Source organism: Trichosurus vulpecula, chromosome 5, assembly GCF_011100635.1.
Source record: "Trichosurus vulpecula isolate mTriVul1 chromosome 5, mTriVul1.pri, whole genome shotgun sequence".
Taxonomy (NCBI): Eukaryota; Metazoa; Chordata; class Mammalia; order Diprotodontia; family Phalangeridae; genus Trichosurus; species Trichosurus vulpecula.
The window spans coordinates 218,780,957-218,805,607 of record NC_050577.1 but is presented as its reverse complement, the minus strand read 5'-3'; the positions used below and the strand labels follow the sequence as shown (position 1 = coordinate 218,805,607).

Genomic DNA, 24,651 nt, shown 5'->3' with positions numbered 1-24,651 from the left:
GCTGGGAGCATTTATAGTATTTGACCTCGTGTACTGTGTGTCTTTTTTTAAAGGTCTATACTCATTTTAGGAATAACCACTTAATTCAGAAGGGAATGTGATTCCATCATCTATGCCAATAGACCTCTCAGTCCTCCAAATCAATATGACTTTTTGCATAATTACAAGATAAAAATACCAGCCAGAAACTATGCAAAATTAGCTTGAGGCAGAAGACTCCAAAAACTTTCATGGCATACTTTCCCAGCATAGCACACTGAGGCTTGCCTTGCATACCTATCTTCTGAAGTTTGCAAAGCAGTTAACATCTGACACACATACAACTAAATTTCCTATTTTCTTTAAGCTCGGTGCTGACTCTCACTGACACTTTTCCAGTCTTTATTTCCCACTGACTGCTAACCTTGAGCTGTGGTCTGGGCACTTAGTTTTCCACAGCTAACTGCCAAAATCACTAAAAGGACAAATACAACTCACGAACCTTACTAGAAAAAGTCCAATTCAAGAGACATAAATCTCTGACTGCAGCTTTGGCTTTCTCTTTGTTAGACGTTAAAAACCAATAGTGAAGCCAGAATTAGCTTTTAAACACCATAGCTCTTAATCGTTCATTTTATTTTATTTTTTTGTTTACACAGCTGTGGTGAGGTGTCCTTAAAAGATAGCATGATGTCTCAAGCGGCAGCCTGACATATTGAAAAGAAAGCTGTGTGGCCATGTCTACAATGGCAAATTGCTCATAAAAGGAATGTGCACATTTTTTCCAAAACGTTTTCCCTTGGTTGTCCAAACTGCAACCACATTTTTAAAAAGAAAATGTTTCTGAAAAATGTTTATGCCATCTTAACTGCCCAAACATATTTTGAAAGTTTTCTTTAAACTACATATAATTTTCCCATTCTAAGAAAATTTAACACAAAATAGTTTAAATTACTTACACAATAGCTAAATTAGTATGAGACTCTTTTCAAAGGAATTTTTATATTCCTGAAGAAATTACAAGAAATTTCTTTCATATAGTGAATTAAAAATTGAGCTTGGGTCAAATCCAGTGGTTCTGCCCATTCTTGTTTACTTCAGAGTCACTTCCACTTCCTACAGAAGCTTGTCTAAAACTAGAATGTTCAGAGCCCAAGTATGGTAGTTCTGATAATAAAAGGAGCAATTAAAAAAATCTTTCCAGACCTTTTCCTTTTTTCTTTCCTGTGTTATCCTCCTTCCATTTTCATCCCAAAATGCACCTGGGACAAATGGGCTTTTTATATCTCCTGCCAAGTTCTCTTTAAAGTTTTTTTTCCCTCCTCCTTTATGAGGTGACACTGTTCATAATTTTCCATCACCTTCCTCCCCAAGACTTTGCAAATAAGGTTATATTCTAAATAGGTGTTATACTTCACTATCATATTTCTCTGCCTCATAAGGAGATGATGTGTTGGTTGGCCAAAGTGGTTTCTAGGTTGATTTTTTTTTAATATCTCTTTGTTGGGGTGATTAATTTATTTTGGTTAAACTTCCTTAGGACATGATAATTTGTTTTGACATATTTTTAAAATTGGTTTAGTATTTTTGGCATCAGTAGCAACAGGTCAAGTTGTGACTGCTTCAATTAAAGACCATGTTTTCTTTTCTTTTTAGTCTTTCTTCTAGGATCACAAGATTTAGAGCTAGAAGGAACTTTGGAGATTGTCTCATTTGGCCCCTTCATTTTACAAAGAAATTAAATCCTAGAGAGATTAAATGACTAGCTAGATCAAGGGTACACTGGTGACCTTGGCATAACTGGGCAAATCCAATACTCTTTTCCCTGCATCACAATGTCTCCTAATCGGTATTAATTTTGATTCTTGTTCTAAGAACCTGATGGTTTGACTATACTCATAAAGCCGTTTGACTCTCATGTCAGTAACCAGTGGTCGCCAATTTCATTTTTTTTTATTTACTTTGTTGTTTACTACATCTAATGTTTCCTCTTTTCCTGAAGAAGGTGTATATCATGCATGGCCACAAGCTTCTGTACATTCTAACAAGCCTTTAGCCTCTCTCATTTGTTACTCCTGAAGCATATTTTCCAGTTTTTTTTTTACATTCTCTCCTATGCACAATTTTTCTTTGAAGTTAGTGAATATCAAAATGCATGTTGATTTAAGCTGGAGGGTCTAATTGAGTTTTTCATAGAATTCCTCTACCTCCTTAGTCTCTGCAACAGATATTGGTACATAATCCATATTTAGCTTCATGGTAGTCTTTTTACAAATGATTATATTATGAACACTAAAATATTAGGCGACTATCTCATGATATGATATTTATTGTTGCTTTGAACACATAATAACTCTTTGATTTGCCTCTCCAAAGCAGATTTGTTTTTAGTGATAATGCCAAGATAGATCTTTTTGAGTTCCTCGAGTAGGAGGCCCATTTACTGGTCACTGGACAAAGGATTTCACATTTACATTACCAATATCCAAGCTAATATTTGTAGACTGATTAAAAACTGTATGATTCCAAGCACCCTTTGCCCCTCTTCTGCCACCATCGCTGAAGACAAGGGAGCCATAAAAGGCTAAGGGTCTGTTTGTATATTTCTTTGTTTTGTGGGTTGCCGCAGCAAAGGATTCATCCCCAAGTGGCCAGCCTATTGTTTAAACAACTCTCTATATTAAGGTAGCTGGTCCTCAGAAAGCAGACAGTCTTTGGCTATGGCCATGCTCGATATCTCAATGGTAGAAGCTACTCAAGTGAGACTACATCACTACCATAGCCTTTGGGGACCCAGGGTCACCCCTATGCTAGGATGAGACATCAGAGTAAGATTTTGCAAAGACTCAAAGTTACAAGGAAGAGACCAAAAATGGCAACCCCCACTCCTCCAATAGCCCTCTAAAATCCACAATGAAGAATTATAGATAACATCGTTTCAATAGAATTCTAAAGTCCCTTGCTATAAAGGTCAATAAAACTACCGTCCTCTCTTCTAGAGAATCTTCACTAGAACTCAGGAGTTTCCTTGTATGCCCTGAATGTAATCTATGATGCCCCAGAGAGAAGGAGGGACAGCCATATAACGACTTGATGGCCTTGGATTTTATCCCTGCAAATTGCCTGGACTCTCTAGCACTTCCCTGATGGCTCCTTAACATCTGATTGTTCTTTTAGTAAAAGTTAGTAGTGAAAAGAAACCAACCAAAAACCCAGCCCCCAAACAGTGAAACACTCCTGATTTAGCTTTTCTAAATATGGAACTAAAAGTTCAAGGTCTTCAGCTGGGAAAGAAGCTGCTTTTCAAGTCCTTTCACACTGCCCAATAGCTTCTACTTTAGCAGAGCCACCTCCCAGACTCCCCACATTGTTTTCTCCTGAAAAGGCCAAGGCCCTACAGAATTCCTGTTGGAGCATTTTGAACAGCAAATGCATTTTGTTTAAAGATACTCAGCTGCCTGCCCAGGACACTGGAGGGGAACGGAAGTTGAGGGAAAGAATTTGGGAAATGAAGCTTCTAGCAAAAAGAGGAAAATATGAAATGTTATTATAATAATAGGTGTGAACTAAACATTTAGAAAAGAAAATAAAGTTCACTACTTTTTTTGGTTCTGTTGTCTCCTTTCTTTCTACTATCAACTATTTTCCATAGTGGAAAAACTGCTAAACGAGATGAGAAAAAATTGAAAAATGAATCTCATTCCATCAAATAAAGGCATTTAAAAATCTTTAACAACATATAAAACCATTTCGTGAATGCTTTAATAATATTAGTTGTATATTGTTTTTAAAGATGGTGGACTTCAATAGTACTGGAAGTGAGTGATACGGAATTTTAAAGTACACTAAATAAAATCTCATAGGTCAATGTAACTTCAGTAAGAATTACGTTTTAATGCGTTCACTTGCTGAAAGCTATGTTAACATCCTTAAAGAGTCAAGATGGTAGAGTCCAAGGTCACAACTGCCAAACCTCCCCCAAAACCATTCCTGTAAAATGACCACAGAAAATACCAAAAAGAATCCTGAGAAGGAAACCTAAGAAAAAGTAATAGTGAATAATTTTTTCATCTAAGGGCAGCTTAAGAAGATAGAAAGAGAGGTCTGTGGACATTGCAGCAGAGGCCTGGATGGAGTGTGGACACTGGCGGAAGCAGCACTGGCTGTGGGCTATGGGGGAGCAGTAACCATGGATGATAACGGGACCAAATACCTGGTCAGAAAAAGATCTCCAGGGGTCCCTTACTACAACTGGGCACAGGAACAGGTACCATTTGGCACCTCTGTTGTTCATTACCCAGCTGGGGGTATCAGTTATAGGATGGAGTACAGACAAGAAGGGCGGGGACCAGATCTTTTCACGGATCACATCATATTGGAAGCATCAAAAACCTACAGGCCCCCAGATTGAGCTGTGAAAGCAGGAAAGAAAAGAGAAAAGGTCAGGGGAATTCTCCCCTCCCAGAGGTGAGCAGAGCCCAATTTTAATATAAAATCCAAAGTCAAGAAGTAAGCTAGAAAAATAAGCGAACAACAACAAAAAGAACCTGATCATAAAAAGCTATTACAGTGACAGGGAAGTTCAAGACATAAACTCAGAAGAAGACAATGACTTGAAAACATCTAAAAGCGGTGCCTTAAAGAAAAAAAAAATGCAGTTTAGACACAAGCCCAATAAGACAGATGAGCCAAAGAAAGAGCTTTAAAAATCCTAAAACAAACAACAAAAACAATAACAAAAAGATTTTAAAAATCAAGAAAGAGTGGTAGACGAAAAATTAGGAAAAGAAATGAAACTTGTGCAAGAAAATTATGAAAAGAAAATTAACAGCCTGGGTAAAAGAAGCAAAAAAAATCTGCAGAAATTAACTCCTTAAAAATTAGAATTGGTCAAGTGGAAGCTAAGGACTTCATGAGACATTAGAAACAAGGGAAGTCAAAAGACTGAAAAAAATATAGGAGAAAATGTGAAATATCACATAGGAAAAAAATCTGACCTGGAAAACAGGTCAAGGAGAGATAATATGAGAATTACTGGACTACCTGAAAGCCATAAAAAAGAGCCTAGATAACATATTTCAAGAAATTATAAAGGAAAACTTCCTAGATATCTTAGAACTAGAGGGCAAAGTAGAAACTGAAAGAATCTACTGATCAACCTCCTGAAAGAGAACCACAAATGAAAACTCCCAAGAACATTATAGCCAAAATCCAAAGCTTCAAGGTTAAGAAGAAAAAACTACAAGCAGCTAGAAAGAAATACTCCAAATCATGGAGTCACAGTAAGGAGCACACAAAATTTAGCAGCTACCACTATAAAGAAGCAAAGGGTTGGAATGATTTTCCAGAAGGCAAAGAAGCTGGGATTACAACCAAAGAATAACCTATCCAGCAAAACTGAACATAATCCTATAGAGGGGAAATGGACATTTAATGAAATTGAGGATTTTCAAGCATTCCTGATAAAAATATCAGAGCTAAATAGAAAATTCGATCTTCAAAAGCAAGACTCAAAAGAAGCATAAAATGGTAAACATTAGTGAGAAATCATCTGGGATTTACTTATAAACTGTTGACACTGCCATATGGAAGGATGATACATACATGTAACCCCTAAGAACGTAATCATCATTAGGGCAGTTAGAAGGAATCTACTTAGACAAAGGGCATTAAAAATTACAGAAACAACAAAAATCATATCATCTTATCAATAGCTGCAGAAAAACTTTTGACAAAATACAATATCCATTCCTATTAAAAACACTAGAAAGCATAGGAATAAATGAAGCTTTTCTTAAAATGAAAAGCAGTATCTATCAAAAATCAAGAGCACATCTTACCTGTAATGGTGATAAACTAGAAACCTTCCCAATAGAATCAGAGGTGAAGTAAGACTGTTAATTATAATCATTATTAGTCAATATTGTACTAGAAACTAGCTATAGCAATAAGATGAGAAAGAAGAAATTGAAAGAATAAGTACAGGCAACAAGAAAACAAAACTATCACTTTTGCAGCTGATATAACAGTATACTTAAAGAACCCTAGTGAATCAACTAAAAAATTAATAGAAACAATCAGCAACTTTAACAAAGTTGCAGGATATAAAATAAACCCATACAAATCATCAACATTTCCATACTACCAACAAAACCAAGCAGGAAGAGATATAAAGATAAATTACATTTAAAATAACTACAGACAGTATAAAATATTTGGAAGTCTTCCTGCCAAGACACACAAGAACTAATATGAACATAATTACGAACACACTTTACACACATAAAGATGGATCTAAACAACTAGAGAAATATTAATTGCTCATGGGTAGGTTGACAAGAGGTCAAGAATATAAAGGGAATCAATGAAAAAAAATGAAGGAAGGGGGACCAGCATTTATAGATCTCAAACTAAATACTACAAAGTAGTGATCATTGAAACAATTTAGTACTGGATAAGAAATAGGAGAGTAGTTAATAAATGGAATAGATTAGATAAACAACATGAAGAAGCTAATGAGCACAATAACTTGGGGTTTGATGAACCCAAAGATCCCAGTTATTAGGTCAAAAACTCACTCTTCGACAAAAACTGTTAGGAAAAAGTGAAAGTAGTCTGACAGAATCTAGGCACAGACCAATATCTCACACTGCATGCCAAGTTAAGTTCAAAATGGGTACATGATTTAGACATTAAGGGTGATTGATACCACAAACAAATTAAGGGAGTATGGAAAAATTACCTGTCAGATCTATAGACGGGGAGAATTCATGACCAAACAAGAGAGAAGGAGGATCATGAGAGGTAAAATGGATAATTTTGATTACATGAAATTACAAGGGTTTTACACAAATAAAACCAATGAAGATAAAATTAGAAGGAAAGCAAGAAATTGGGAAAAAACCTACAGTAAGTTTCTCTGATAAAGGTCTTATTTCTCAAGTGTATTAAGGAACTGAGCCAAATTTATAAAAATACGGGCCATTCCCCATTTGATAGATGGTCAAAGGATATGAACAGGCAGTTTTTAGAAAAAAATCAAAACTATGAGAACTCATATTTTTAAAAATGTTCAAAATCACTAATAATTAGAGAAATACAAATTAAAACAACTCTGAGGTACTACCTCACATCCACTGGACTGGTTAAGATGACAGAAAAGAAAGATGACAAATGCTGGGGTGCGAGGAATGTGGAAAAACTGGGACACTAATGCACTGTTGGTGGAACTATGAACTAGTCCAACCATTATGGAGAACAATTTGGACCTATTCCCAGCACAGCAATGCTGCTACTAGGTACCCTAAAGAGATCAAAGAAAAAAGGAAAAGGACCCATATGTATGAAAATATTTTATAGCAGTTCTTTTTTTGTGTGGTAGCAAAGAATTGGAAACTGGAGGGATGCCCATCATTTAGGGAATGGCTGGATAAGTTGCAGTATGTGACTGTGAAACAATAAAGGGGATGGTTTCAGAAAAACCTGGGAAGACTTATATTAACTGATGCAAAGTGAAATGAGCAGAATTAGGAGAACAATGTACACAGCAGCAGCAATATTTTAAAGATAATTATTTGCATCAACTCTGAGCAATACAATGATCCACAACAATTTCAGAGGTCACATGATGAAAAATGCCATGCACCTCTAGAGTACTGACGGACTACGAATGCAGACTGAAGCACATCTTTTTCTTGCCTTTTTTTTGGCAACATGGCAAATGTGGGAATATGTTCAGTATGACTTCATATGTATATAATGGGTATCTTATTTCTTTCAATGAGTGAGAGAGGGGTAAAGGGAGAGAATTTGGAACAGAAAACAAATTTTTTTTAAAAAAAATTTAAAAAGAGTTACATACTGCATTTCCCAGAGTGACTAAATTCCACAGAGATGTTAACTTATTCATATGTAGGATATGGGTCCTTATGCCTCAGTCTGAATGTTTTTCTTTAGAGATAGAAAAGACTTGAACAGATATCTAGATATTTGTATTTCTGTCAACTTCTAAGGCCGGTAAACAAACATAAAAATTCATACCCTTTATTCTGAAACAAAAATGAAAATACTACTTAGATACTCATGTTTCTCTTGCTTATTTATCAGTTTGAAGCTGAGCCCATACAGTTCTTTCCTGAGTTCATTTAATAGGTTCTCAGGCAGTGCAAATATAGCATTATGTACACAGCTTGCTACTGTAAATGTCTATAAAAACAACAATACAACAATGTGTCCATCTTTGGGACAGAGCCTTTTGGGTGTGTGTTACACACTGACTCCTGATATTAGAAAGTTTCTTGACAAAATCTGTGTCAGCCCATTTCATTTTCATGAGTTTGGTTCTGTGGCACATCACAGCTCATGTATTAGGAACTAGTATACCAGTTTGGCTTTTATTTCATCGGAGGTAGGTCTAGAAAATGTTTATGTAGCATTTCCAGGACTTTGACATCTCTTGTTGGATTCTGCTGTTCATTCTTCTGAAGAGGCAATCTAGTGGAGTGGAAAGGGCATTTTGCCTAGAGTCAGTAGGGCTCTGATTCCAAATACTGCCTCTTTCACTTAACCTGGGCAAACCGCTTGAGTTTCATTTTACTTATCTATAAAATGGGGATAATAATTCAAATAGTAACCTATCTCACAGGGCTGCTGTGAGGTTCAAATAAGGTAACATATCTAAAACATTTGGCAAACCCTAAAGCATCATATTAAATGTCAGCAGTTATGATGAAATATCAGTCCTCATTTCCATATATCTTTGCCTCCAAAGAACTACTCTTTAGCATTGGTGAGCAGCACCCACCATGGGTTGTTAAAAATATGGATTAATTAGCTCACCAGAATTACTCCCTAATAGGGAGTCAGCTCCAAGATATATAGATGATTCCCAGATGTCCATATATGGCTTTAGTGTCTCTTCTGAGCCACAGTCCCACATCATCAGCTGCCTTGGACATCCCAAAGTGGATGTACCATAGGCATCTCAAATTCAACATGTCCAAAACAGAACTCATTATTTTTTCCTCCATAACCCTCCCCTCTTCCAAACTCCCCCACTATTGGTTGAGGTTACCAGCATCCTCCCAACCACCCAGTCTCACAGCCTCAGTATCACCCTTTACTCCTCTCATGCTCAGCTCACAGATCCATTCCACTGCTAAATGTTGACACTGCTACCTTCAAAAGGTCTCTTGTATCTTTCCTTTCTCTCTACTCACACAGCCACTGCCCTAATTCAGACCCTCATCATCCTCTGCCTGGACCATTGCAATCACCTTTGAAAAAGAAATAACTAATTTTGGCCTAACAAAGACCAAATAAAATGAGAATTTCCACATATACGGTAGAACAGAAGAAAAGGATTGTACGTGGAATTGCAAATTTCTACTGTATATAGCTTGCATTTCATTTTAAATATATAACAAATCAAGAAAGTAATTTTCCAAGGTATCTTGCTTGTGATTTTCTTGCCTTTCTTCTGATCTCTTTTTTGCATTTAAAAAATTGCTTCAACAACTCTTCTCCTTCTTCCTACCCAATCACTAAAGTCTCTCCTCCCCACCCCTTCCATTTGGAAAACATGAATATGCATAGTTAATCAAACACTAAATTCATACAAAGGCCATGTAAAAATGCATGTCTTATTCTGTAACAACTTTCTAATTGGTTTCCCTGACTCAACTCTCTCCTGGTTTTAAGTTTTCTCAAATATAGGCCCGACCATGTCACTCAATAAACTCCAATGGCTTGCTATTACCCTCTGGATTAAATATAAAACATAAAATCCTGTCATTTAAAGCCCTTCACAACCCTGATCTTTTCCTCATCTTTTTACACTTTTTTCTGTGCACTTTATGATACAATTACATCAGCCCATTTGCACTTTCTTACACATGACCCTCTGGCTCTGATTGACATGCCTTTGCAATGACTACGCCCCAGGGCTGGAAGGTTCTCCCTTCTTCTCTGCCTCAAAGCTTCTCTGGCTTTCTTCAAGACTCAGCTCAGATTCCATTTTATTAAGGAGACTTTTCCCAGACCCCCAGCTACTAATACCGTCTTGCCCGAGGTGATCTTCTACCTACTCTTTAAGCATCTTATATGTGCCCAGTTATTTACGTGTTGTTCCCCCATTAGAACGTCATCTCCTGGAGGGTAAGGACTGCTCTTACCTTTCTTTATATCCCTAGCTTTCAGCACAGTGCCCAGTATAGAGTAAATGCTTAATAAATCCTTGTTGGATGATTATTGGGGATAGAGGGTGACTTGACTCTGTCTCTGAACATGACCTTCACATTTGAGAGTAGTAATGAAATAATAACAGCTAATAATAGCTAGCCTTCATGTAGAACCTACACCATGTGCCAGGCACTGTGTTGAGTGATCTAAAATTACTATGGTATTTGATCCTCACAACCACTCTGGGAGCTAGGTGCTGTTATTATCCCCATTTTACAGGTGAGGAACTGAGACAGATAGAAGTTAAGTGACTTGCCCAGAGCTAGTAAGTGTCTGAGACTGGAAATGAACTTTGGTCTCCCTAAGGCCGGGCTGACCATTTTATCCACTGTGCCATCTACCTACTTAAAGACTTCCTATTTTGGTGAACTCAGAAATTCTGCTTCTCTATTTCTGAAGGTCCTCCTTTCACAGAATTACAAAATCTCAGACTTGGAAGAGGCTTTGACGGAGATCTAGTCTAATCTCTACCTTTCTACCACTCATCCAATAAGCAGTCCTCCTGCCTCGGCTTGGAGAACTCCATGAGGCAGTCCACTACATGCTTGCACAGCTCTGACTGTTAGAAAGATCCTCCTCAGGCTAAGGAGAAAAATCTGCTTCTTTCAACTTCTATCTAGTTTTGCCCTCTGTGGCAAAGAAGAAAATTCTACCTCATTTTCCATATGAAATAGCCCTTCAAATACTTACAGCCAGCTTTTGCTGCCCTCTCCTTGGTCTTCTTTGCCCTTGGCTAAACTTTTCTTCAATCAAACCTCTACTTGCCTGATGTTAAGACCCTTCTTCATGCCGGCTGCCCTATTTTGAATGCTCTCCCGGGTATTAATGTGCTTTCTAAAATGCGTCACTCCAATCAGAAGACAATACTTCAGAGAGGCAGTGAGTCTACAGAAAGCCTGACAAGACTTTCACCTCCTTTGTCATGGACACTGCCTTCCTTAACTCAGCTTTCAGATTACATTCATTTTCTTGTGGGCCACATCAAATGCTTGAATTTGTATTTTATTAAAACACCCAGAGTTTTCAGATGAATGTGTCTTCTCATACCTTTCTCATTTTATATTTGTGAACCTGATTTTTTAAAACTGGAGCAAAAGACTCTACATTCACCTCTATTAAATTTCATCTTTTTAGATTTCGCCTAATGATCTAGCCTGGCAGGATCTTCTTGTATCCTAGCTCTGTGATCCTATCTATACTACCAAACTTTGTGCCATCTACAAATTAGATAAGCATGCTACTTATGACTTTGTCCAAGTCACTGATAAAACAAAACAAAGCTTTGAACAAAAAAAGGACAAATACTCCTTCTAAGTTGACATTGAACCATTAATAATTACTCTTTGGGTCCAGTCATTCAATAGGCTCTGAGTATTTCTAGCCTACATGTTTCAATATTTTTCATAAGTATAGCCTGGCAGACTTTATCATATACTTTTTTTTAACCTCAGGTGCTATCTCGAACATTCCTCAATCTACCAGTCTTGTAATCTAGCAAAAAAAAAGTAAAGTTGGTCACATATGACCTGTTCTCAAAGAAGTCATGTTAACTCATTGGTATCATGACTTCTACTCCAAAATACTTGTTTGCTATCCCTTTAATAATATTTTAATTGCTGAGACTCAAAGTCAAGTTCTCTTGCTCTCCAATCTTTCAAAGATCACTGTGGCTTAGCAATCACATAAAATGTATATCATGACATAAATTTTATAAAATAAATTTAAATAACAACAGAGAATTGAACTAGCCAAAATAAAAGGGATCATCTAACACTTTCCTCTCCCAGTGTAAGATTGTTCCCCACAACAGCTTTTCTGAGTCTGATTTCATTAAATAGTGTTAGGAATAGAGATCTTTAGAACTCTTTGAGTGACTTCCCATCTACAAACATATCTCACTAGCATCAAATCTTTACTTATAATTTACTTATAATTCTGCTTAAATTCCCTTTTTTTTATGCCTTTTTAATAAAGTGTGAACTTATCTTTCCTTGGTTTTCAGGGCTAGTTGATACATCTGGGCTAAATGCTTAGACTTTGCAATTAAAAGGAAGGATAGAAAAACTGGTGAAAACCAGGTTAAGAGGAACACAGAGAAAACAGAAGCCTCAGAATCAGTTCCCTGGCAGTAGAAGCCTGTACATTTGTGAGGGCTTTTCAGGGAACAAAATGGCCCTGGAGATAGTGGATAAAAGCAGTGGCAGAGGGGCTAGGAATTAGTCTACCAACCTGGAAGATACAGAAATACAAACTGCAATGGATCAGAAGTGGTGGAAAAATGGGGGAGTTCCTTAATCAATTTTCCAAGATCCAGTGGAGGGAATTCTAAAACTACTGAAAAGTTCTTGAACTTACCAGGTCCTAGGGATAAGGAACAGTAAGGGGCAAAGCTATCATTTGAAGATCAAACCAAGACTTGCCCTTCACTTGGACTGTGAAAGTCTAAGAAATGGAGTTGACTCTAATAACTTCAAATGCTTTCCGCAATTGAATAGACCTCCATCCCAGAGTCAGACCACATAGACCCTTGGAGATACGGGGCTCACCAAAGAAAAGGTTTGTTTGACTTTCTTGAAACCCTGAGTGCTTTTCTTTGGCAGGAGGAGTTCAACCCAAGGGTAGTTAAAAAGGAATCAAGATCAACAAAGGTTAACCTTGACAAGGCAATCTCATACTTCATTCAGGAAATGGAAGAAATATTCAGGGTGGCCTTCCTAGGCTCTTCTGGGCACACCAACTACATTATGGTATCAGAAAGAATAAAGAATACAAAACCAAAAAACCATGAGAAATTTAATGAAGGAGACAATACTTGCACCTAGGAAATGGCGGTGGTGGTGATCATGTGACAGCTAAAAGTTGTAAAGGAATATCACAGGAAAACAATAATTTATGGGAAATATTTTGTTGTTGTTAATTTCCTCACTCTTTGCCTTCTACTTTCTCGACTGGTTTATTCCATGTCTAGAATATGCTCCCAATCTCTGCCTGCTGAAATCTCCTATGTATTTTTCAAAGTTCAGCTTAAACGCCACCTCTTTTGTGATGCCTGTCCCAATTATCCTTAGGTGAAAGTAATCTCTACTTCTTACTAACTCTCCTAGTACCTTGATCATAAAGGTCTTGCATATTTATTATACTCTATTTTGTATTAGTAGATTACAGTTACCTCATGGACATCACTTTCCTAGGTATCAGTTTCCTTATCTGTAAAATGAGGGGTCAGTAAGTCAGTCAACAGGCTTTTACTAAGTGCCTACTATGTACCAGGAAAGGTGGCTGGGGATACAAAGAGAGGCAAAAAGCAGTCCCTGTTCTCAAGGAGCTTCCAGTCTAATGGGGAGAGAACATGTAACAACTACGTACAAACAAGATAAAGACAGGATAAATTGGAGATAATGGACAGAAAGAAGGCCCTAGAATTAATGGGGATCAGGAAGGGCTTCTTATGGAAGATGGGTTTTGGCTAGGACTTGAAGGAAGACGGAGGCTGGAGGCAGAGATGAGAAAAAAGAGAATTCTAGGCATGGGGAAGCCAGTGAAAATGCATGGAGTAAGGAGATGGAATACCTAGCTTGAGGTCCAGCAAAAAAGCCAGTGTTACTAGATTGTTGAATACATTGAAGTGAGTAAGGTAAAAGACTGGAAAGGTATAAAGGGGAAGGATAAACGGAGGATATTATCACCTAGAAGTGACAGGTACTGGAGTTTAATGACTAGAGCAGTGATGTGGTCAAACCTGTGCTTTAAGAGGATCACTTTACTGGTGTGTTGTGTACTTTGTCCTTTGTTCTCGAAGATGACCACAACATCAGGAAGATGCTGCCATGACTTATAAGTGCATTGGACTTAAGTGAAGGAAGGCTGTGCAAAGTCACCAGCCTCACTTTCTCCTCCAGAGCCATGTGGGTCCAGTGGCCAGATATAGATCAGGATGACTGGAGATAGCCCAGGATGCAGTAGGAGACATTGGCCTTTTTAAGCTACAGTGAGTTCTCACTTTGACTGAGGCAATGCTCATTCCAGGCATGGAGAACACTCAGATGATTTGGGAATTAAGTAAATGTTGTATAGTTATGTATTATAGCTGGTTCTTTCAAAATGTTGTGCTTTGCTTAAGTGAGGGAAATTTTCTACATACATCAAGTATCTTTGTATTAATAGTCTATACCTAGGGTTCCCACCTGTCTTATCTAAAATGCATCCTTTGGGTTCTAACAGGAGGTAGGAAGGGAGAAACACCATCTTTTTCAACAATACAGGATTGCTGAAAAAACATTTGTCTCATGTAGACTCTAGTTAAATGATTTTTAAAAAATCTGATTTTTATTAATATCTTTATCCAAATATTTTTATCCCTTTCTTCTCTTTAGTTCAACAAAGATTTAAAAAAGAGAAAAAGAAAAATAGTCCAACAAAACCCAATTAACATATCAATATTTATAACTGTATCTTCATAATCTGGCAAAGTGCCTGACACATAGTAGGTACTTAAATGCTTGTTGATTGATTGCTCAATGGTGCCTGGTAGTATATGCAATATTCCACACCCACACTCCCCTATTTTTGCATAGAGGGGAGGGAGTTGCTAAATGATTTTTAAAACAATGACACTGACATACACACATCAGTTTAATTTTATGTTATGCAAGTAAGTATATGTTGTAACTAGACGGTACTAAAATGACTAATATAGACATTTGTCAATGCATGTGGTATTTTGTGTTTTATTTGGGTGAGGCAATTTTTGTCTCATAACAATTTATGTAGCAAGTTATTTATATGTCACAAATCCACACGCTGTAAATGAGAGGGAGTTCTCCCACACTGAAATAAGCATACAATTTTTTTTCCTGGAGAAAAACAGGGAGTAAGGTCAGGACTTTTGAAGGGGGAGAAAAGAATTGATCCAACTGCTTATCAGTGTTTATGTCTACCAGAGTGTCAGGAAAAATATCCATTAATCATATTATCTGCATAAATCTGCCTCTTGCCAAGACTTCTCAGACATCTAGCCAGATTTTTAGCAATCCCCTAGGATCTACTGGAACTCCATAGTGAATTCTGGCACAAGATGAAGCTAAGGATGATCATTAATATGTAATCTTTTAAAAATGATGTCGATATCTTCTCTCAAAAAATTTCTATCAGTTGTTCAGTTTAACACTCAAATTTTTATTAAGCGGCAACTAATGATCTAGTTGACTTCTAAGAAATCAAGAGATGCTGGGGTGTAGGGGACCTGGGAATGAGGTTGGCAAACTAAGACAAAGTTAGACAGTACTGGGGTGTCCATGCTTCCTCTCCGTCATAGCCCCAATTTATGAATGCTAAATGTAAGTACTTGATTCTTTGCTATGAAGCTAGGCCAGTGGTGGAGGGATTTCACATCTCCATTGCATTTTAAGACTTCACTTGAAAGGAAGAAATCTAAAAAATTACTACGTCTTCTTAGTTCCCAATAGGCTGGTGCACTTGATAGAAAACCTTGTAGGCTAGTCCAAATATAGGGGCAGTATCAACCAGCCTAATGCTATCCAGCACACATGACCTGTATGACGGTGAAGAATAGCATTGTTGTTGTTCAGTGTTTCAGTTGTGTCTGACTCTCTGTGACCCCATTTGGGTTTTTCTTGGCAAAGATCCTGGAGAGGTTTGCCATTTCCTCCTCCAGATCCTCTGACAGATGAGGAAACTGAAGGGTTAAGTGACTTGCCCAAGGTAACACAGCTAATAAGTGACTGAGGGCAGATTTCAGGTTTTCCTGATTCCAGGCCCAGTATTCTATCCACTGTACCACCCAGCCGTTCTGAAGATTAGTAGAGGTGTCTAAAAAAAACCAGGGCTGGGAACTTAAAGCTTTTCTCTTTATATTTCTTAGTGATGTGAAAAAATAGATGAGAATGATTAGAGAAGAAGTCTGGTGAAGGGGCAGACAAAACTTTCTTGTTTAAAGAAAACCACCCAACCGTGTTTTAAATATCCTAGTCCAATCTGACTTCTTCCATCAACTTGAATTTCTTTAGTATGATTTCATGGAGCTGTTTAGGCTTTCAAAAACTGCTATTAACAGAAATTCAGGGATCCAAAAGTAAGTTGCTACCCTAATATTGATCCTGCCCAGATACTCTAACTATCTTCATCTATTGTTAGACACAGTATTCCTCATAGTACATACGTTAAAATGATGGGTATTTCTATTTTAATGTATTAATGGGTAGTCTGTTTGAGTCCATTTCTCTTCTCAGCCCTAAGTTGACTTAATGAGGTTAACATTTCCCCTCATCACTACAGACCCTAAAAGCACTGACATTTGTTTCAGAGCTAAAGAAGTAAATTCAGTAATGCTCTCACTAGCTCTAAAAAAAACAAACAGCTTCGCTGGAATCGGCAGGAGCTTCTTGGCTATGGAAGACAGTAGTTGATCAGCTGCTTCCCAACAGTTGAGTCAGTGTAAGACTGAATAAAGAGGAAGTGAGAATAAACAGGGATGATTTAATTGCCCACAGGAATAAATCTATTGGTTAGATCCGGTTCAGAACTCTGTTTATTCTGGTCCAGTCTCATTATCAACACAATCTTTGACCAGTAACTTAAAGTACACATTTCTTGACCACAACATAAAGTACTTAGTGGGAGAATGGAAGAGACAAAAAAGGGTCCTGGGAAAGTCGGGGTTTCCTTCTCTATTTGGGAGTAGGCTAGCTAACTTTCCACATGATCCCAAACAAAAGTTACTACTAACAAATTAATCAAATTTGACTTCATTTTCTAACTTAGTTCACTAATGGCTGCATGGTCAGGAAGGAAGACTAGATCTGAATCCTTTTATGTTAATGCCCTAACTCTCAGCACGTCTATAGGAAAAAGAAAAGACTCCCCTAACATTTCTGTGACAGTCTTAATCCTTTGTGCATACTAACTCTGTAACTAAGCACAAATGAACAGTTTGATGCCCTGCCTCCTCCCTGTTGCCACCCCTCTGCAACCACATAAATCTCACCAGGATGCTTGGAAGAGTTACTCTTGCTGGGCCAATATGTGCTGGGAAGAAAGAACCTTAGGGGTGCGGTAAGGGTGGAGCTTCCCATCTATTTATGTTTCTGGCATTGCAACAGATGGTGGACAGCCCACGTCTACTAGCTATTATTGTATATGATTAATTCCTGTATGTGAACACAGGATTATGCTTATGATTCATTAGACACAGACTTCTAGAAATGAAAGTGACCTGAGAGATCATCATTTTAGAGGCGAGGATATTGAGCTTCACCAAAGGACACTTGGGATTTACCATGCCAGGGAGTAAGGGACAAAGATGCCTCAGCCAGTCTCCTAAAGCTGTGGTGCAAACTTAAGAACAAACAGCAGCTACTCTGCCATACATACGCCTCCCTACATGTAGCATATTGACTGGGTTTTAAAATGTCATATCGAATATGTTTTATTATATTTTTATTTAGTTTGTTAACTATTTCCCAACTTCATTTCAATTTGGTTTGGGCCATACTTGGGACTTTTGCTGCTGTATGTCTGTCATCTCTGTTCTAAAGGACTGACTCCCTTATGAGTATCCCCATGTAAATCCGGTCACAGTGTCAGTGGAATCTGTTTGTGCATGTGCCTATGCAGGGAATTCAGCACTGACTGGAGAAACCTGTGATGGGATGGGATAAACCATGGGACAGGAGGCCAGGAGACCTGGATTCTGGCTCTGGCTCCACTGTTCATTAGCTGTGGAAGCTTAGGAAAGTCAACTTTTTCTGGGTCTTAGTTTTCTCATCTGAAAAATGAAAAGCTTAAAGAGTAGCTAAACAAATTGTGGCACATAAATGTAATGGGCTATTACTGAATATAAGGAGGAAAAGAGCAAATATGAAGAATTCAAACACGGGAAGATTATATGAACTGACATAAAATGAAAGAAGCAGAATGTAGAAAACAATATACATGAGGACAACAACAGTATACATGTAAAAGAATAGTTAAAATGGAATGGAATGCTGTATAATTATAATGACCAAGGCTGGTCCTGGAGAAGACTTAAGAGAATGTACTTCCCTCTTTTCACTGGAGAGGTGGAGGAATATGGGGGTGGCATGCTGCTTATCCTGTCAAATGCAATGTGTCAGCTGGTTTTGCTGAACTTCCTCTTTCTTTCTTAATCATTGTTATCTTTTCATTTTCTCAAACCTCCATGGCTTCCTCTTCCCTCCCCACCTTCTCAGCTGAGGACTCTGCCTCAAATTTCACTGAAAAGACTGAGGCTATTTTCTGAGAGTGTTATCCTCTCCCCTCATCTCACATCGCTCAGAGGCCTTCTCCCACTGATTCCTCCCGCCCTGTCTCACATGAAGAAGTAGCTCTTCTGCCTGCCAAAGCAAACCCTTCTAACGTGCCCATGTGATCCCATCCCACCCTGTCTTTTTCAGCACATCATCCCCCTATCAGGCCCATTCTCTATTCTTTAGTCTCTCCCTACTAGCTGCTTTCCCAACAAACACACCCATGTTTCCTCCTTTCTCAAAACAACCCTCATTTGGTTCACCTGTTCCTCCTAGCTTTCACCTTCTACCTTTCCCCTCTTTGTGGCTAAACCCTCTGGGAAGGCTTTCTACAATGGGTGCCTCCACTTCTCTTACTCTCAGATTCTTAACTCTGCAGGCTGGCTTCCAAACTTATTCAAGTGAAATTGCTCTCTCTCCAAAGCTCCCAGTGATCCCTCAGTGGCCAAATCTAATGGCCTTTCTCAAGCCTCATCTTTCCTGACATGTTGTGATCACCCTGTTCCCCTTGATACTCTCTTCTAAGTTACTTTGACATTGCTCTCTCCTGGTTCTGACAGCTCCTTCTCAGTCTCCTTTGCCAGATTTTCACCTGGGTAGTGCCTGATGAACATGATTGGTCTTGGTCCTCCAAGGCTCTGTCTCAGGCTCTACTCTCTACTCCCTCTGTACTAGTCCACCTAGTGATCTCATCAGCTTCCATGGATTCAATGGTCATCTTTGTATCTTAAATCTACCTATGCGGCCCATAGGTCTTGACTGTCAGACTTACAGATCCAAATGCCTATTAAACATCTTGAACTGCATGTCTTATAAACTATCTTAAACTCAGCATATCCAAAACTTAATTCATTATCTTTCTTTCCAAACTGTCCTGTCTTCCTAATTTCCTTGTTATTATGGAGGGGCCACTATCCTCCCAGTCACTTTCTCTGAGCTCCCCAGCCAATTTGTCGCTAAGTCTTAGTGATTCTGCCTTTGCAACATCTCTCCTATACTACACATACATAGTTGGTAAAACCTGTTTTCATGTTGTCTCCCTCTTTAGAATATAAGCTCCTTGAGAGCATGGCTATCTTTGCCCACCTTTGCATCCCCCGTGCTTGGCACAGTGACTGGTACATGGTAAGTACTTAATAAATACTTATTGATTTGAGTTGACTTGAAAAAAAGCCTCAGTGAGTAGGGAAGGAATATAGATTATGATGTAAAAACAAAAGCAAAAAAGGGAAGGGAATAATCATTTATAACAAATGCCTGTCCATTGATAGTTCTCCTGAAGAGAAGATTAAATGCTGAGTGTCAGAGACTACATATACAAACAAGCAAGATAGTTTCTGCCCTCAAGGACCTTCCACTCTAATGAAAGACCACACATCGAGGGGAACTAGAAAGGAGAGGAGCGAACTCATACAGGGCATAATGAGGCAGTCAGGAGTGGCTTAGAGGACTGGACTCTAGGTAAGAGAAGGCAAATGCTCACCTCTCAGAGCCAGGAGGCCTAGGGGAATAGTCTGAGATTCCAGTAGAAGGGATATGAGGATAAGGATGATGGCTGGGGAGCAGACAGCATGGGAGAAGATGGCTAGAAAATGATGTGGAGGCCTGCACTCCAGCAACAGAAGGCAAAAGCTCACCTATCAGAGCTGGGGGACCCAAATGGAGAGTCCCAAGTTCTAGTGGGAGGGAGAGGATGATGATGGTTGGAGAGGAGACAGCCAAGAAGATGAAGTGACTTGTCCAAATAGTAGAAATCAGATTTGAACTTGGGGATTTAGGCTGCAAATCCAGGGTTCTTTCCACTACATTGTATTATTTACTTCCAATTAATGAATCAATAAACAAATACAAATGTTGTTACTCATTTTTCTGTTGTGTCTACCTCTTTGTGACCCATTCAGAATTTTCTTGGCAAAAATACTGGAGTGCTTTGTCATTTCCTTCTGCATTTTATAGACGAGGAACTGAGGCAAACAGGGCTAAGTGGCTTGCCCAGGATCACACAGCTAGCAAGTGTCTGAGGCTAAATTTGAATTCAGGAGGATGAGTATTCCTGACTTCAGACCCCATCCCCTATCCACCATATCACCCAGCTGCTCTAACAGCAACAAACTAATCAATGAGTCAATAAACAAATACAAATGACTATTATCAGATGCCTTCTTAAAATGATGGGTGACAGGGGGTTAGGAAACCCAAGTGGAAGGAGGGGTGAACAGGTAGAAGAAGAAAAACTTTTCAGACCTAATAATTTCACCTGAGATTGCAGCCCTTTGTCTTTCTTTCACTGGGCAGGGACAAAGAGAAATGTAAGAAAGCATTCTTGGCACATACGGCTTTGAAGGCTCATCAAATGAGGTAACATGCACAGAACTTTGCAAAGCCTAAGGCATTATATAAATGCTATTTTTAAAAATAGCTTGACTTGCATGGTTCATAGAGGTTTTTTTTAATGTGTTTAATTACAAAGAAACTTCATTCTGAGAGGACTTGTTAATTGTGGTATTGCTAAATTTGAGGAATCTGGTTTTATTGCAGTTTCATATACATACACACACATGGATATATGAATACATACACACATATATAATAGCTATCTAGATACGCACACACGATGTAAATGTACACATACAACATTCTTAGTTACCTCCAATCTACCGCTCTTCAGCTGAGCATTTAGTGAGCAATGACTTGGTGCGAGGCAGTGAGCACAAGTTGTCATGAGCATACCCAGCTACCTTCTAGGTCTCCTGAGGATGACACCAACCCTTTGTCCTTCTTCATTGTTAAAAATAAGAACGGCTGACTTTTATATAGCACTTACTATGTCCAGACACACAGTTGGGCACCTTCATGGGAATTCTTTGCTAGGATAAGAGGTTCTCAAATCTTACCTTTGTCTAAAATGGAAGCAAAAATACTAGGAACTCTTCTGCTCCCTAGATCATGGGTTTTACTTGGTCCAGAATAAGGATCACACCCATCCACACATTTTGCTTTTAGTAGGGCAGGGGCTGAATCTTTACCTTCTTTATCAATTCCCAGAGAGGGCACAGCTATGCTTTACACACAGTGGAAGCTGGATAAATATTTGTCATTTGTTATAATTACATAGTATAGAGATGGCAGTTCTAGAAGGAAAGCCTGTATCTTCTCCATGTCTTTCATACAGCCCAGAGAGGTGAGTCCCATGTCAATTGATGGTGCTAGGGAAATAAGAATCTCTTCAAACATATCACACTGACCATATTATTAAGCACTTCTAATAATAACTCACACTTTTTCATTACTTTAATATTTTCAGGGCACTTTCCTTATAACAACTCCTTGAGGTAGGTAATATAAATATTTTTATACTTATTTTATAGATTTGGGAATTGAGGCTCAGAAAGAAAGTGACTTGTTTACGGTCACACAGAGTCAGAAATGCACCATGGTGTAATAGCTTTGAAGACAGGAGATCTGAGTTCAAATCCTGACTCCTCCACTTACTACCTGTGAGGTCAAACGTCAGCTATTTAACCTTTCTAGGCCTCAGTTTCCTCATTTATAAAATGAAAGGGTTGGACTGGATGAATGAATGAAAAAGCATTTGTTAAGCCCTTGTTATATATATCAAACACCGTGCTAAATACTGGTTGGTTGGCAAAGCATATAAAATCTTTCAGGCACAAGTCTTTTAGGAATGAGCAGGACAAAATAATTCTTGTTATCCTATCTGTCTCCCTTTTCACAAGTTTACTAAAATTAATGGATCTTTTAATTTATAGACTTAAGGTTGGCAACCATTTTACATTAACTAGGATTGTGGGGCATAACTTGAAAATAGAGCTCTAGTTTAAAAACAACGATAACCCCACAAAGAAAGTATTTCTTTTGGCCCTGATTACTTGGGCAAAATTCCCACTTAAAACATTTTATTTTAAGTCTTGGGCATTTTTCTTTTGTTTTTATAAATTTTGTCCCTGTTGGATCCCTTGGTGAGTTCTTCAATTTTCCTTCCTTTGTGTATCATGCTTTACAAATCAACCTTTAAAAAGTTAGTTCTTTCCATGTCCCTTGTGAAATAAAAGGTTTGTGACATTGTAGTTATTGGTGGATACCACATTGTCTTCTTGCTTTTTAGAATGGGGGATATGATAATGCTAATTTACCCCCTCTTCTTTCAAGACTAATAAGACTTGGAAAAGGCAGTAGCCAGGGTCCCATAAATGACTGGGAAGGAGCCTTTCTTCCTTCCTTCCTTCCTTCCCCTCTAGACTAAAACAATCAAAATGATAGGGTCTTTTCAATTTAAAATCAGCTTTTGCCTTAAAAATAAGGCACTCCCAATGGCCATTAGATTTAGGGCATTGGGGAACAGGCCATAGAGACCCTAAAATGGGGAGCAATAATTTTTACTGAACCTTAATGTGATTCTAGTCGATTCACAAACATTTATGAAGTTCCTATAATGCATGAGGTCGTATAGCTAGAAAACCAAAATGAATCGGTCCTTGTTCTGCAGGAGCTCAGGATTTGCTGTTAACCATCTGACAAGCCTGGGAGAAACAAGAAGAGCATGGGAAGACATCCCCAGCAGGGCCGCAGTCTGGCCATGGCTCCGCCTCTCACCGGCTCCCTTCCAGGGCTGGCTCTTCGGGTTCTCTATCACATACACACTCACATGGACTTCCCTTCGTAGCTACCTGTTTTATGTAACGCCACATAAGTTACATGGATCTCCGTGGATTCTACTTTCTTCAAAACTATCTTTTTTGGGTTTAAGCCAACAACGCAGCAGAAAGTACAACTGCTGTTTAAGACTTTAGCCATTTTAGGAGGCAAAGTAATGACCACATTAGCTATGATTCACGGTGCATTGTTTAGCCATGTCAAGTCCCAGGGAAAGCAAATCTGTTCTGTTCTTTAAGTGATCAACCCTAGAATGACACAATAGCAATTTGCAAATAAACTTTCTTTTTCATTTCACTAACTAAATTCTGTTTATATTTTGGTTCAGTTTGTAGTCTTCTTATTAATTAAAAATTAATCTTCCAAGTCAGGGGTCAGCAAACTATGGCCAGGGTCACCTCTGGAGCCTGTTTTTGTTTGACTAGTGAGCTAAGTATGGTTTTTACATTTTAAAATACACTTACACTTTATTTTAAAATGTAAAAACCACGCCTAGCTTCTTCTTCCTCACTTATGACTAGACATGGCTTAATTTTGTTCTAAATGGTCATTTCTGGATAGTTCTTCCTTCAAAATCCTTCTCTTAGCTCTTTCTTTGTCCTCTTATTTGAGCCTTGTTTTCTAGTGTTATTTGACATAATGGTGTTTTCATCTGATATTAATGTTACTAAAGAGGCAGAGTGGCATTGTGGGTAGAGGGCAGGGCTTAGAGGCAGCAAGATCTGGATTCAATTCATGCCTCTGATCCATACTGACTGTATGATCTAAGGCAAGTTACATGTAACTTCTCAATGCCTTTGGCAGCTCTCTAGGGGTTGAGGTCATATCTAGAGAAGGTGCCAACCTGCACTAGTAAGAGGGAATTTCCAATAGAAGTAAAATCAGAGGCTCTGTCCCTATTCTTATCCTGTCATTCACATTACTCATCATCAGCTGTGAGCCAAATGCCACGTGCAGTGCAGCCAAGCCAGGAGAGGTAAAGCAGTAAGGCCCCCAGAGGGAGACACATGAGGAAGAATGACCCAGGCAAGTCAAACCCCCACCACCATCTTGACCACCACCTCCCTTCAGACTCTGAAGAAAACATCTCAGGACCTTGAATCCCAAAGCCTTGGGAATAGCCTTGAGGCTTCCAGACTCATGCCCTCAGTCATCATCCTGGGAAGGAATCCCTGTGGAGATGAAGCCAGGCAACCACTCCTGTAGGGGCTGCAGCCACAGCTACTGAAGATCAAGAAAGGAAAGTACTTGCCACCAAAGTCTTTGGTGCTGTCAGACAGTTTAACATCAAAAACTGATTGGAAATCTTATTAAAGAAGAAGCATCACCATCCTTTTGCTACCAAACCCTAAAGACCATGAGACATTTTCATTTGATTTGTGTGAAACCTTCCATGAATTTTTTATTTGTATCCCCATCTTCCTTTCTTCCTTCCTCCCTCCTTGCTTCCTTCCTCCCTCCCTTCCTTCATTTT

At 38.5% G+C, this 24,651-nt stretch overlaps 1 protein-coding gene across 4 annotated transcripts in view; it reads right to left on the bottom strand.

Annotated features, from left to right (window-relative positions):
- The window catches only part of NTN4 (netrin 4), a 247,983-nt gene that overhangs the window by 24,899 nt on the left and 198,433 nt on the right, over window positions 1-24,651 (bottom strand). The window lies entirely within an intron of this gene.